Source organism: Macaca fascicularis, chromosome 18 (assembly GCF_037993035.2).
Source record: "Macaca fascicularis isolate 582-1 chromosome 18, T2T-MFA8v1.1".
Classification (NCBI taxonomy): Eukaryota; Metazoa; Chordata; class Mammalia; order Primates; family Cercopithecidae; genus Macaca; species Macaca fascicularis.
Window position 1 is genome coordinate 38,836,555 of NC_088392.1, and position 14,155 is coordinate 38,850,709.

At 45.4% G+C, this 14,155-nt stretch overlaps 1 protein-coding gene across 5 annotated transcripts in view; it reads right to left on the reverse strand.

Moving 5' to 3' along the window:
* Nucleotides 1-13,407, reverse strand: part of ME2 (malic enzyme 2) — a 73,356-nt gene extending 59,949 nt beyond the window's left edge. For 3 of the 5 annotated variants that reach the window (XM_045378229.2, XM_074022221.1, XM_005586678.4), the window contains exon 1: nucleotides 13,175-13,407. The gene's annotated coding sequence lies outside the window, so the exon portion shown is untranslated. Of the gene's footprint in view, nucleotides 1-12,780 lie in introns of all 5 variants that reach the window. The other 2 variants (XM_074022222.1, XM_045378228.3) reach the window with 2 other exon arrangements.
* Between the last annotated feature and the right edge of the window lie 748 nt (nucleotides 13,408-14,155).

Sequence of the window (14,155 nt, forward strand, 5' to 3'; positions counted from 1 at the left end):
CTGTTGTATGTCACAGAAATAACTAAATTTCCTTGTCAATTGTATCATTATTATTATGAACTCTTATCAAGTCTTTAACCATGGCCCATTTTTAAGTCTTATTATCCGTGGTAAATTGCTTTTTCCTAATACATCTTCAAAAAGATCCCCCTTTATTACAAAGGATACAGATGAAGAGCCAGATAAAGAGATGTAGATGGCAAGGTATTGGGGGCAAGGGGATGCAGGGCTTCCATGCCCTCTATGGACAGGCCACTCTCCCAGCGCCATGTGTTCAGCAACCCAGAAGCTCATCAAATCTTGTTGTTCAAGAGTTTTATAGAGCTTAATGTTCAGCACCCCAAAGCTCATGGATAGGGCTGAAAGTTCTAACCCTCTAATCACTTGGTCTTTCTAGTGATCAGCCCTATCCTGAGGCTGCCTAGGGGCTCTACCTAGGCAGAGTAGAGTCACCTCATGTGACTAGCATACACTCAGGTGTGATCAAAAGGGGATCATTATGACAAAAAACATGCCTATCATGGGGGGGAGGGGATTAATGGATACAAATATACAGCTTGACAGAAGGAATAAGACCTAGTGTTAGATCAGTAAGGTGACTATAGTTTATAATAATCTACTGTACATTTTAAAATAGTTAAAAGAATGTTTCTAGCATAAATACAAATATTGAAAGTGATGGCTAACCAAAATACACTGACTTGATCCTTACAAATTATATGAATATATTAAATTATCACATGTACCCTGAACTATGTACATCTATTATGCATCAGTTAAAAACATTTTTTTAAAGACATTCCTATCATTCAGGAAATCCAAGGGTTGGAGGAGCTCTGTGACAGAATTGGGAAGATCAATATATTCAGTACAATACCACACTATTTAATGCATCTTTATGACCCTGATACCCTTTATAGAGCTTCTTTCCTAAAACAGTATATATTACCAAGTACATAAACCTTAAACTAAATAGTGCTTTATTCTAATTAGATTTACATAGATTTTTCTTGAATCATAATTATAGTTATCACAAGTCTTAGACATCACCTAGTTTAAATATCTTAATTTAAATGAAAAAAACCCTAAAGCCCAGAGATAGAAATGGACAGTCCAGTATCACTCAGCTTTTAGTGGTAGTCCATGGTTTTTATTTGCTTTCCCTTCCTCTTCCAAATTTTTCAGCTTCTGAGCCTTTGGTTATATTGTTTTTGTTTCATAAACGTATTCCCTCCCATTCCTTTCTAAATTCCATTTTTAAAGACAAAATTTCATTTCATTTATTTTCTTTTATTTTGAGACAGGATCTTGCTCTGTTCCCCAGGCTAGAGTGCAGTGGCATGATCACAGCTCACTGCAGCCTTGACTTCAGGGGCTCAAGCAATCCTCCCACCTCAGCTTGTCAACTAGCTGGGATGACAGGCATGTGCCACCATGCACAGCTAATTTTTGTAGGTTTTTTTTTTTTTTTTTTTTTTTTTTGGTAGAGAAAGAGTTTCACCATTTTGCCCAGGCTGGTTTCCAACTCCTGGGCTCAAGTGATCTGCCAACCTCAACCTCCCAAAGTATTATGGTTACAGGCGTGAGCCACTGAACCCGGCCTCATTTCTTGATTAAGCAATTTATCCACCATCTAACTTCTTATACAGCTCTTTAGTTATCTATTTCTGATATTCCATTTTTTCACTTCAATTATTTTATGTCTATATTTCTATTTGGTTCTGTTTTACAGTCACCAGTTCATGCTTCATAACTTTAAATTCTGACCTCATTAAATAGATATTTATTTATTTATTTTTATTTTTTATTTTTTTGAGATGGAGTCTCGCTCTGTCGCCCAGGCTGGAGTGCAGTGGCCAGATCTCAGCTCACTGCAAGCTCTGCCTCCCGGGTTTACGCCATTCTCCTGCCTCAGCCTCCCGAGTAGCTGGGACTACAGGCACCCGCCACCTCGCCTGGCTAGTTTTTTGTATTTTTTTTTTTAGTAGAGACAGGGTTTCATCGGGTTAGCCAGGATGGTCTCAATCTCCTGACCTCGTGATCCGCCCGTCTCGGCCTTCCAAAGTGCTGGGACTACAGACTTGAGCCACCGCACCTGGCCTAAATATTTATTTTAAAGACATTTTCTAATGTCTTTAGTGCCTGAATATAAATTTTCAGTCTCTTTCAATGGCATAATTTTTGTCTGTAAGCTCACTTTAAAAAAAAATAAGAGCAATCTTTCACGGTGGTCCCATACATGTTGTATGTTGTGGAAATCAACCCTTGGGGGCAGTTTTAAGTTTGCCTCTATATGAGATCTAGAGGGTCTACAGGCTAAAACTAGTTTCTATGTTAGTTTCTGTGTTAGATGGTTACATACCTCGGGTAGAATTCCAAAGTCAAATTCAAACAAGTTGAGGCTTAGGATTCTACTTATGGTGTGGGATGGATGGTTTAACTCTTGTCTCAACCCCAGTGAGGATACAGTCTTCATTCATGGAGAGAAAAGTGTTTCCCCATTCTCAGCTTCCCAATATATGTCTAATTTTGGTTCTGAATGTTGAACAGGCCTTGGGAACTCAGTTTCCATCTCCTGGCAAGCAATAAACACTTCAGACCCTAAGTAGTATTTATGTACTGTATTTCTTCCCTGTCTACCCATGGAACATTTGTCTTCAATCAAGCTCACTGCTATAGGTTCTTTCTTCATTCCTGCATGCGGAGATTTCTCTCTTGCTTTCAAACTTGGCTCTGTGTTGTTTCAATTTTACTTACCATCTCTGTGTTTTTAGAGCAAGAAAGGGAGATTCTGGCATGTGACTAATTGATCACTTTAAACTGGAAGTTGATTCAGTTTAAACCTATATCATAATTATTTACTAATCTATTGAGCACCTACCACACGCCAGGGCCGGAATGAGGCCTACGGTTAGTATTGCTCTCATAATCCTACTTAACACTACAGGAATCCATGTCTTTTTAGCCTCTATGAAACTTACACCATCAGATTTGGTTTTCCTTTTTCTTTTTGAGACAGAGTCTCGCTGTCACTGTCACCCAGGCTGGAGTGCAGTGGCACGATCTTGGCTCACTGCAGCCTCTGTCTCCTGGATTCAAGTGATTCTCCCGCCTCAGCCTCCCAGGTAGCTGGGACTATAGGCACACACAACCATGCCTGGCTAATTTTTTTGTATTTTTGGTAGAGATAGGGTCTCTTTATGTTGCCCAGGCTGGTCTCAAACTCCTGGCCTCAAGCAATCTGCCAGCCTTGCCCTCCCAAAGTGCCAAGATTACAGGTGTGAGCCACTGCATCCAGCCAGATTTGGTTTTCTTTAGGTAAACATCAAAAGCATTCAACAGAATCTATTAAATCACCACCATGCAATATATTCTGTTAATGTTCTATTACCAGGAAGTTATAAAGTCCTATATAAAGCTCACCTTTGTGCTTTTTAAAAGAACTATAAGCATGAACAAAACCAAGAAAAAGAACTTGGCCAGGTGCAGTGGCTCACACCTGTAATTCCAGCACTTTGGGAGGCTGAGGCGAGCGCATCACTTGAGGTCAGGAGTTCAAGACCAGCCTGGCCAACGTGGTGAAAACTCACTTCTACTAAAAATTCAAAAATTAGCCAGGCAGGGTGGTGCATTCTTATAATCCCAGCTACTCAGGAGGCTGAGGCATCAGAATCGCTTGAACCAGGGAGGTGGAGGTTATAGTAAGCCGAGATCATGCCACTGCACTCCAGCCTAGGCAACAGAGTGAGACTCCATCTCAGAACAAAATCTAACTCACCCTTTCTCAGTTTTAAATTAAAAAATAGACATATATCTGTATAGGCTTCCCAAGTGTTCCTTTTTTAAAAATTTTAAATTTGTATGGGTATTCAGACACACACACACACACACACACATAGAACCCGCATTGTGTACTTACAAAGTATCTTCGCTATCTGAATCTAATAATTGATATCTATTAAATACGTACAATCTAGAAGGAGAAACAGTGGCAGAGCCTGCTTCGAACAAACTCCGTTGATTTTACTTTTAAGAGAGAGAATTTGCTATATAAGAGAATTCTTCACTGGATTTCTTTAAATAGCAAGATTTTTCAGGCTATTTTTAAATTTCAAGTTACTCAAATTTGACTTTTATACATTGTTTCAGGATTATGTTGCATGAAAGGTCCATGGCACTTCATTTCCATTTATTAGCGTACTCCAGAAAGTACCAGCAGTTGGTTCTACAAGTACAAATTCTATATACATCATGTTTCTACACTTTTAAAATTAATCAGTATCAAATTACTAATAATGTTAATTATATCAGCACAGTGTTAAAAATATGCACACCAAGTAGCTTTCTCCCCAGAATCCCCAACATGGCGACAAAAGTATTATTAACAAAATTGGGATGGTTGATACTCTGCTAAGTGGTGAAAAAAACCTATTTAAATTTTTAAAATTGTCATTTAAAAAAAGTTTTATTTTTTTTTTTTAAGAGATAGTATCTCACTCTGTCACTCAGGCTGGAGTACAGTTGTATAATCATAGCTCACTGCAGTCTTGAACTCCTGGCTCAAATGATTCACCTGCTTTAGTCTCCCAAGTAGTTGGGACTATAGGCATAAGCCACTGTACCTGGCTGATTTTAATATTTTGTAGAGCTGGCATCTCACTATGTTGCCCAGGCTGGTCTTGAACTCTTGGCCTCAAGCAATCTTCCCACCTCAGCCCGTGAGTTGCTAGGATTACAGGCATGAGCCCTCACATCCAGCTAAAAAGAAGTTCTAAAGTAATTCATCATATGTTTGTGTGGCTCTTCCGGGAGAGACAGCATTATTTACTACAGTTACAACTTTGGGCCTGGCGTCGTGGCTCAAGTCTGAAATCCCAGCACTTTGGGAGGTTAAGGCAGGCAGATTGCCTGAGACCAGGAGTTCGGGACCAGACTGGCCAAACCACGGCAAAACCCTGTCTCTACTAAAAATACAAAAAAATTAGCTGGGTGTGGTGACAGGCACCTGTAATCCTTGCTGCTCGGGAGGTTGAGGTGGGAGAATCGCTTGAACCCGAGAGGCGGAGGCTGCAGTGAGCGGAGATCATGCCACTGCACTCCAGCCTGGGCAACAAGAGCGAAACTCCATTTCAAACACACACACGCACACTTTGGTGATTAGTACTGCAAACTAGTTTGCATTAGTACTGCAAACTAGGTAAATCTAAAATGGTATGGAATACATTTTATTTTGAATCAAAAAATGCATTTTGGAATCATCAGTTAAGATCAGGTTTCTGATATATGAAATATTCTATTTTCAACTCCTAGTTAAAATCTTGTTCCTATCAAATAATGAATTTGGGCCCAGCACAGTGGCTCATGCCTGTAATCTCAGCACTTTGGGAGGCCAAGGCGGACAGATTACGACATCAAGAGATTGAGGCCATCCTGGCCAACATGGTGAAACCCCATCTCTACTAAAAGTACAAAAATTAGCCAGGCGAGGTGGTGCGTGCCTGTAATCCCAGTGACTTGGGAGACTGAGGCAGGAGAATTGCTTGAACCCAGGAAGTGGAGGTTGCAGTGAGCAGAGATTGCGCCACTGCACTCCAGCCTGGTGACAGAGTGAGACTCTGTCTCAAAATAAATAAATAAAATAATGAATTTGGCTTGTATATAAAGACAACATCACCTCTCAAATCTACCTCACAGAAAACTGTGATGATCAAATAAGAGAATATATGCAAAAGAGTATTATAAAGATAAAACATATTATTCAAAGTATTAGAGAATTTAATTTTATTAGCAAGTGATAGAGTAAAATAAAATATAAAAGTAATTTTAACAGTGTCTTTAGTAGGCATAAGCAAAAAAATAACTTAAGGAAAAAACCAATCTTTGCAGAAATCAGAACTCAGAACACTTATAGAGAGAAACAGACAGGTGGGCTTAATATCTGCTGGAGACAAGACAGAACGCGGAAAACACACACCTAACTCCTTATGTTACACAAAGATGACAGAAGGAGAACTACAGGAGCGAGGGAAGTAAAAACAGCAAATAAAAGAAGGTGGGGATTCTAATTTTGAATAACTAAGTAAAATCAAGCTATTCACCGGAGTTTCTTTCTTTTGTTTTTTAGACAGTCTTCCTCTGTCACCCAGGCTGGAGTGTAATGGCACGATCTTGGTTCACTGCAACCTCCACCTCCCGGGTCAAGCAATTCTCCTGCCTCAGCCTCCCGAGTAGCTGAGATTACAGGCACCCACCACCATGCCTGGCTAATTTTTTGTATTTTTAGTAGAGACAGGGTTTCACCATGTTGGCCAGGCTGGTCTCGAACTCCTGAGCTCAGGTGATCCATCTGCCTCAGCCTCCCAAAGTGCTGGAATTACAGGTGTGAGCCACTACACTTGGCCGGAGAGTTTCTTGAATACTGGAATATGCCTGTGGTTTCCTGCCCTGGTATGGCCACTGCCTTGCTCTTTCCATGAGTAAGCATGGACAAAAGAACTACTTCAAACAGGGAGGCAGTGGAACTCACCCTCTGGGTGGTATTTATAAACTGCACTGGGACTAAAGCTGTGAAGACATTGGCTGTTGGAGACTATTCTCCCTGGCCCCCTACCTGGGGGGAGAAGGAAACAGTCAACACCTGAGAAAGACTGTTCACAGGAGACCAAAACCCTAGACACTGTTCACTAGAAAGAGCTCAAGACAGGGCAACAAGCACAGGCCTTGCGGTCAGACAGAGTGGAGAGTGAATCTGGACTGGACTCAGCTAATTACCAGTTCAGAATCAGTTGTGTCACCCAGGCATTCCCAAATGGTCTCTGAATTGGTGTTAGTTTAGGACATGTTTTTGACTGGTCTATGACCAAATGAGGAAAAACTAACACAACGTAATACAGTTTTTCATAATATTATTCTGTTTTTATGTTGTAATTATGACCTTCCTACCTTTGTGGTGGTAAAAATGTCCCTTTTTAAAGAAAAGGATCAGGACAGTAGATTGCAGTAGGTTTTTTGTTTGTTTTTTTGAGACAGAGTCTCAAAAATCACTGTCGTCCAGGCTGGAGTACAGTGGTATGATCTCGGCTCACTGCAACCTCAGGCTCTCAGGTTCAAGTGATTCTCCTGCTTCAGCCTACTGAGTAGCTGGGATTACAGGTGTGTGCTAACACGTCCAGCCAATTTTTGTGTTTTTAGTAGAGACGGGGTTTCACCACATTGGTCAGGCTGATCTCGAACTCCTGACGTCAAGTGATCCACCCACCTCTGGCTCCCAAAGTACTGGGATTACAGACATGAACCACTGCGCCCAACCAGATTGCAGTAGTTTTTAAGAAGGTTCTTAACCTTGACATAACTAAAAGTTGGAGATTTATGTCTGGTCCCAATTGTCCCCCACACATACAGTTTTTCACTTGTCCACTAAGTCCAAAAGTCTGGAAGCCATTGACTTAGATGTCTCATTTTTCTCATCAATAAAGTGGGGGAGGAAACTTACAGAATTCTGTGTAGTAATATCGATATACATATTATTAATATACTCCTTAGAGTTTTACAATAGTATCAGTATAAAGAGCTTGACTACTTGACTTGAAAGTTTGCTTAATAAAACCCATACCAAATAGTCTAGCAGAGTGGTCAAAGGGCGAGTTCTGGAGTCAAACTGCCTGGATTTAAATCCTGTGGCTAACACCTGTAATCCCCAGCACTTTGGGAGGCCAAGGAGGGTGGGCTGCTTGAGCTGAAGAGTTCCGGGTCAGCTTGGGCAACATGACAAAACCTCATTTCTACAAAAAATTCAAAAATTAACTGGGGGTAGTGGCATGCGCCTGTAGTCCCGGCTACTTCAGAGGCTGAGGCAGGAGGATGGCTTGAGCATGGGAGGTTGAGGTTGCAGTGAGCCATAATAGCACCAGGGCACTTCAGCCTGGGTTAGAGTGAGACCCTGTCTCCAAAACGAAAACAAAACAAAACAAAGCAAAACAAAATAAATCCTGGCTTTGCCATTTACTAGCTCTGTGATGCTGAGTAAGGCACAACCTTCCCGATTCGCATTTTCTCATGAGTAAAATGGGAACATTAAACAACAAGACCTATTTAATAGGCTGTTTTAAGATTTAAATTAGATAATCTATTTAAGATGCTTATCACAACACCCTCTAGGTGCTCTAGAAGCTAGTTATAAGCATTACTATTAGCAGTTATAGACTAAGGTGGTCGCAAGGTGCTGAAAGGACACAAAGATAGATGTGTACCCGCCCCCCACCCGCTACACCCTTGTTCTGCTCTCTAATCTTTGCACATACTAGAGATTTTGTAAGTTCTGTGAGTACCTGGTTTTCTGCACGTACCAGAGATTTTGTTTTGCACATACCAGAGATTTTGTAAGTTCTGAGGCAAGGTCACAAGACGTGTTTAAGTAAGATAAACTCTTGCTGCCATAAACCTGCTCTCCCGCCTCAAAGTTTGAACCAAAATATCAGAAATGGCAGGAACCAATCATAGTTAGCCAAATCGCCTTGTTCAAACACTAGCCAATCATATATCTGATTTGTATAATAACTCTATGCCCACTTTTCTTAGACTATATAACATTGTTCGGAGCTGAGTGGGGGAGCTCTCCTGCCCGTCTCGTTTCACGAGCGAGGGAGAGTTCCAGGTTCGAACCTGTAATAAAGATCCTTGCTGCTTAGCTTTGACTCTGGACTCTGGTGGTCTTCTTCGGGGAATAAATGGTCTGGGCATAACAGTGCCTTCTAAATGCCTGCTAGTTTCTGCATCAACATCTTTTAATGATGAAATTAATATAAGAGACTGAAAGGATAATCATGATTAACATTTATTTAAAATATTTCAAATCAAATCTCTAAGTCAAGAATGAGAATTTGGATGGCATACAGATACAGGCAACATTAAATGTCATCCTAAACAAGTATATACAGAATCAATATATTTTTTATCACTTTTGAAATCTGTACATATTGATCAAAGGAGGTATAATATGCTACCATAAAATCAAAATGGTAACTTTCAAATGAAATAATTTCTAATAAAAGATATCTTTTTATAAAGTCAATGTAATTTTTAGTGTGAATTTTGTCCTCTAACATTAATCCCTAGTAAATATAGGTTTTAATGTTATTTGTGTTTCAAAATATGGCTCACACCTGTAATCCCAGGACTTTGGGAGGCCGAAGGAGGTGGATCAGTTGAGGTCAGCAGTTCGAGACCAGCCTGAAAAACATAGTGAAACCCCGTATCTACTAAAAATACACACACACATACATACACACACACACACACACACACAATTAGCCGGGCGTGGTGGCGCATGCCTGTAGTCCCAGCTACTAGGGAGGCTGATGCATAAGTGCTTGAACGCGGAAGGCGGAGGTTGCAGTGAGCGGAAATCACCAACACTGCACTCCAGCCTGGGCAACAAGAGCGAAACTCCGTCTTAAAGAAAATAAAGGCCGGGCGCGGTGGCTCAAGCCTGTAATCCCAGCACTTTGGGAGGCCGAGACGGGCGGATCACGAGGTCGGGAGATCGAGACCATCCTGGTTAACACGGTGAAACCCCGTCTCTACCAAAAAAGACAAAAAACTAGCCGGGCGAGGTGGCGGGCGCCTGTAGTCCCAGCTACTCGGGAGGCTGAGGCAGGAGAATGGCGGGAACCCGGAAGGCGGAGCTTGCAGTGAGCTGAGATCCGGCCACCCAGCCTGGGCGACAGAGCGAGACTCCGTCTCAAAAAAAAAAGAGGCTGAGACGGGCGGATCACAAGGTCAGGAAATCGAGACCATCCTGGCTAACCCGGTGAAACCCCGTCTCTACTAAAAAATACAAAAAACTAGCCGGGCGAGGTGGCAGGCGCCTGTAGTCCCAGCTACTCCGGAGGCTGAGGCAGGAGAATGGCGTGAACCCGGGAGGCGGAGCTTGCAGTGAGCTGAAATCCGGCCACTGCACTCCGGCCTGGGTGACAGAGCAAGACTCCGTCTCAAAAAAAAAAAAAAAAGAAAAAAGAAAATAAAGGCCGGGCGCGGTGGCTCAAGCCTGTAATCCCAGCACTTTGGGAGGCCGAGACGGGCGGATCACGAGGTCGGGAGATCGAGACCATCCTGGTTAACACGGTGAAACCCCGTCTCTACCAAAAAAGACAAAAAACTAGCCGGGCGAGGTGGCGGGCGCCTGTAGTCCCAGCTACTCGGGAGGCTGAGGCAGGAGAATGGCGGGAACCCGGAAGGCGGAGCTTGCAGTGAGCTGAGATCCGGCCACCCAGCCTGGGCGACAGAGCGAGACTCCGTCTCAAAAAAAAAAGAGGCTGAGACGGGCGGATCACAAGGTCAGGAAATCGAGACCATCCTGGCTAACCCGGTGAAACCCCGTCTCTACTAAAAAATACAAAAAACTAGCCGGGCGAGGTGGCAGGCGCCTGTAGTCCCAGCTACTCCGGAGGCTGAGGCAGGAGAATGGCGTGAACCCGGGAGGCGGAGCTTGCAGTGAGCTGAAATCCGGCCACTGCACTCCGGCCTGGGTGACAGAGCAAGACTCCGTCTCAAAAAAAAAAAAAAAAGAAAAAAGAAAATAAAGGCCGGGCGCGGTGGCTCAAGCCTGTAATCCCAGCACTTTGGGAGGCCGAGACGGGCGGATCACGAGGTCGGGAGATCGAGACCATCCTGGTTAACACGGTGAAACCCCGTCTCTACCAAAAAAGACAAAAAACTAGCCGGGCGAGGTGGCGGGCGCCTGTAGTCCCAGCTACTCGGGAGGCTGAGGCAGGAGAATGGCGGGAACCCGGAAGGCGGAGCTTGCAGTGAGCTGAGATCCGGCCACCCAGCCTGGGCGACAGAGCGAGACTCCGTCTCAAAAAAAAAAGAGGCTGAGACGGGCGGATCACAAGGTCAGGAAATCGAGACCATCCTGGCTAACCCGGTGAAACCCCGTCTCTACTAAAAAATACAAAAAACTAGCCGGGCGAGGTGGCAGGCGCCTGTAGTCCCAGCTACTCCGGAGGCTGAGGCAGGAGAATGGCGTGAACCCGGGAGGCGGAGCTTGCAGTGAGCTGAAATCCGGCCACTGCACTCCGGCCTGGGTGACAGAGCAAGACTCCGTCTCAAAAAAAAAAAAAAAAGAAAAAAGAAAATAAAGGCCGGGCGCGGTGGCTCAAGCCTGTAATCCCAGCACTTTGGGAGGCCGAGACGGGCGGATCACGAGGTCGGGAGATCGAGACCATCCTGGTTAACACGGTGAAACCCCGTCTCTACTAAAAAATACAAAAAACTAGCCGGGCGAGGTGGCGGGCGCCTGTAGTCCCAGCTACTCGGGAGGCTGAGGCAGGAGAATGGCGTGAACCCGGGAGGCGGAGCTTGCAGTGAGCTGAGATCCGGCCACTGCACTCCAGCCTGGGTGACAGCGCGAGACTCCGTCTCAAAAAAAAAAAAAAAAAAAAAAGAAAATAGGTCTAGTTTGTCTGAAATTCACCAAAATCAATTAGAGTTTTTAACTTAATATACAAATTATACACATATAACTAGAAGTTTTTAATTTTACAAACTAAGTTCCCAAATGGTAAATGGGTTTTTTTCCTTTATGAATATTTTGTTTTCATAAATATATTAAAATACAAAAACATACAAACACCCTCTAAGGGTGTCACCCATAAGCAGTTCTCAGGAATAGCTATTAAGCATAAATATATTACTCTCAAGAGAATATTTCTACAGAAGCATAGCCCAACATTTGCTATTAATGCCCGATAAAAGTCATACTGGGAGCCAGGCGCAGTCGCTCACGCCTGTAATCCCAGCACTTTGGAAGGTCAAGGTGGGTAGATCACTTGAGGTCAGGAACTCGAGACCAGCCTGGCCAATATGGTGAAACCCCGTCTCTATTATAATTACAAAAATTAGCTGTCCTCAGGTGATCCACCCACGTCGGCTTCCCAAAGTGCTGGATTACAGGCGTGAGCCACCGCGAACGACCTATATGTATGTTTTTAAAAACAACCGTTTCTCTCATCTAACAGAATATTTGCAAATTGAAAATCAAAATCATGGGTACAATATCGCAATTAGCTTAACAACATGAGCAATGCTTAAGGAACATGCACGTTTATGGGAGTGGGGGTGAAGGATGCAGCTATGAAGTTATACCACTTGAGTTTGAATCTAGGCTTTGTCACGTTAAAACTGTGGTCTTGGGCAAGTTACTCAACCGACATAAACCTTAGTTTCCTGGTTTGTAAACTGGAGACAGTAACAGTATCAACCTCAAAAGGGTTATTTTGAGATAATCCGTGTAGAAACTAGCGCTCTGCCTGTCACCAGCGATTAACACATGCTACTATTGTTATCGTTATCAACTGCAACACTAACAGAAATAGCAATGCTATTAACCGCTTTGCTTAGAGGTGATAGCCACAAGCATCAGGAAGGTAAATCAACAGACAGAAGATGTTAAAACCTTTTGTAAGAAAGCACATGTTAATTTGATCACGCTTCTCACCACAAGCAACATAAATTTTCTAGAATTATCTCTGGAACCAAAAAAGAAAGTCGAAACCTAGGACCACCTAGATAACACCATATGCAGAGATAGTTATCTCCAACGTGGAAGAAACACGTGCCAATCCCGATCCACAGATGGCATTTCATAAGAATAGACGAAATCAGTCCAATCTTATAACTCTCCAGCCCGCAGCAAGTCTTTTTTTTTAAAGGGAGGAGCCACACACACAGCCTAACTCCTGCCGTTAACTCGGCCCGACTGAATAAAAGAGATAGACTTGCCAAAGGGGTTTCCAGCCACAAAAGTCCTTCTGCGGAGGGGTGCAGAAAGAGCGAGAAAGAGATGCTGGCGTTTGGGAGGCCCAGGGCCTCGCTCCCGGGCGAGACGGGGGCGCCCCAGCAGCAGCGTGCGGAGGAACCTGGAAATCGCGCGCAGGGATGAGCCGCGGTCGCTGGAACCCGGGTCGCCGCGACGCAGCCGGTCTCTCGCCCTCAGCGCGGACTCCGCGGGCCGCTTCCCTTCCCCCAGCCCCCACCGCCAGGCCGGGACCTGCTGGGGCCGCACGCACGGAAGCCGGAGGCGCGGCAGCGCTGGGCTCTCGGGGCCGGGCCAAGGGAAGCCGGCGCCCGCTCCTCTCCCGGACCCCCGCCCGGGCCCCACCTCGCCGGGCCTTACCAGAGGTCTAGCGCCGCGACAGGTGGTGCTGCCGGCGGAGAGGCTGCGCCCTGCCGCCCGCCCTGGCGATGCTCAGCTCCCGCGCCGCCCGGCCCTCCCCTTCTGCGAGCCTCCCGGAGCCGCCGCCAGCTCAGGCTCGCACAGGCGCGGGCGGCCCCACACCCCGAGGTAGCCCGAAGAGCTGCAGGGTGAGAGGAGGGCGAGCGGAGCCGGCCAGGCGCGGGGCCAGGAAGGCGCGGCCCACGGAAGGCGCGGCCCACGGCGGAGACGGACGGGTTCGCGGGCCAATGGGAGGCAGGAACCGGCCTGAGGGGCGGACTCCGTCTGGAGGCTTAGCGAGCGGCGCCGGGGTTCCTGCCCTCAGCGCCTTCCTCAACTCAGCTCTTGGAGGTTACGGTTCTGAGGCGGGGCGGGTGCCTTCGTGTACGCGATGCTGCGGGTGTGAGAAGTGCAGTGCAGAGTAGGAGGAGGAGCTCCGCCGCTCCCTGAAGGAAGCCGGGGCTGGCCGACCGCGCCCCCAGCACTCCCGGCCCTGGGGTCCTAGTCTCCAAACCCGCCGAGGCCAGGGAAGCTGGGAGTTGGGGTCCGTGCTGCCTGAGCCACAGAGGAAGGGGGAGGACGGGAGGGCAGGACACTGCAAAGGAAGGAGGAAGAACACTCAGGAAATGCGAGGCTTCCGCACTTCAGCGACGCTTTCACTTTCCGAGCTGTTTTGTGTGCGGAGGACTTGCTCTTCCGCAGAATTCTTTGCCACTCCTTGTGGCTGCTGGCAAGATTATTGGCCTGCGGGGAATTTACCAATCACCTTCACTGTCACAGTCACCATAAATAGATGTTCAATGTTCTGCCTCAGAAAAGCAACGGAACACTTAATTGTCTTGTCCTTGAAAGCAGCAGGGACCGTGCCTTCCTACATCCCTACCCCCGCCCCCGCAACTGTTGTGACATGGGAGGATATTTCTTCACCCTTAATTCAGAAAA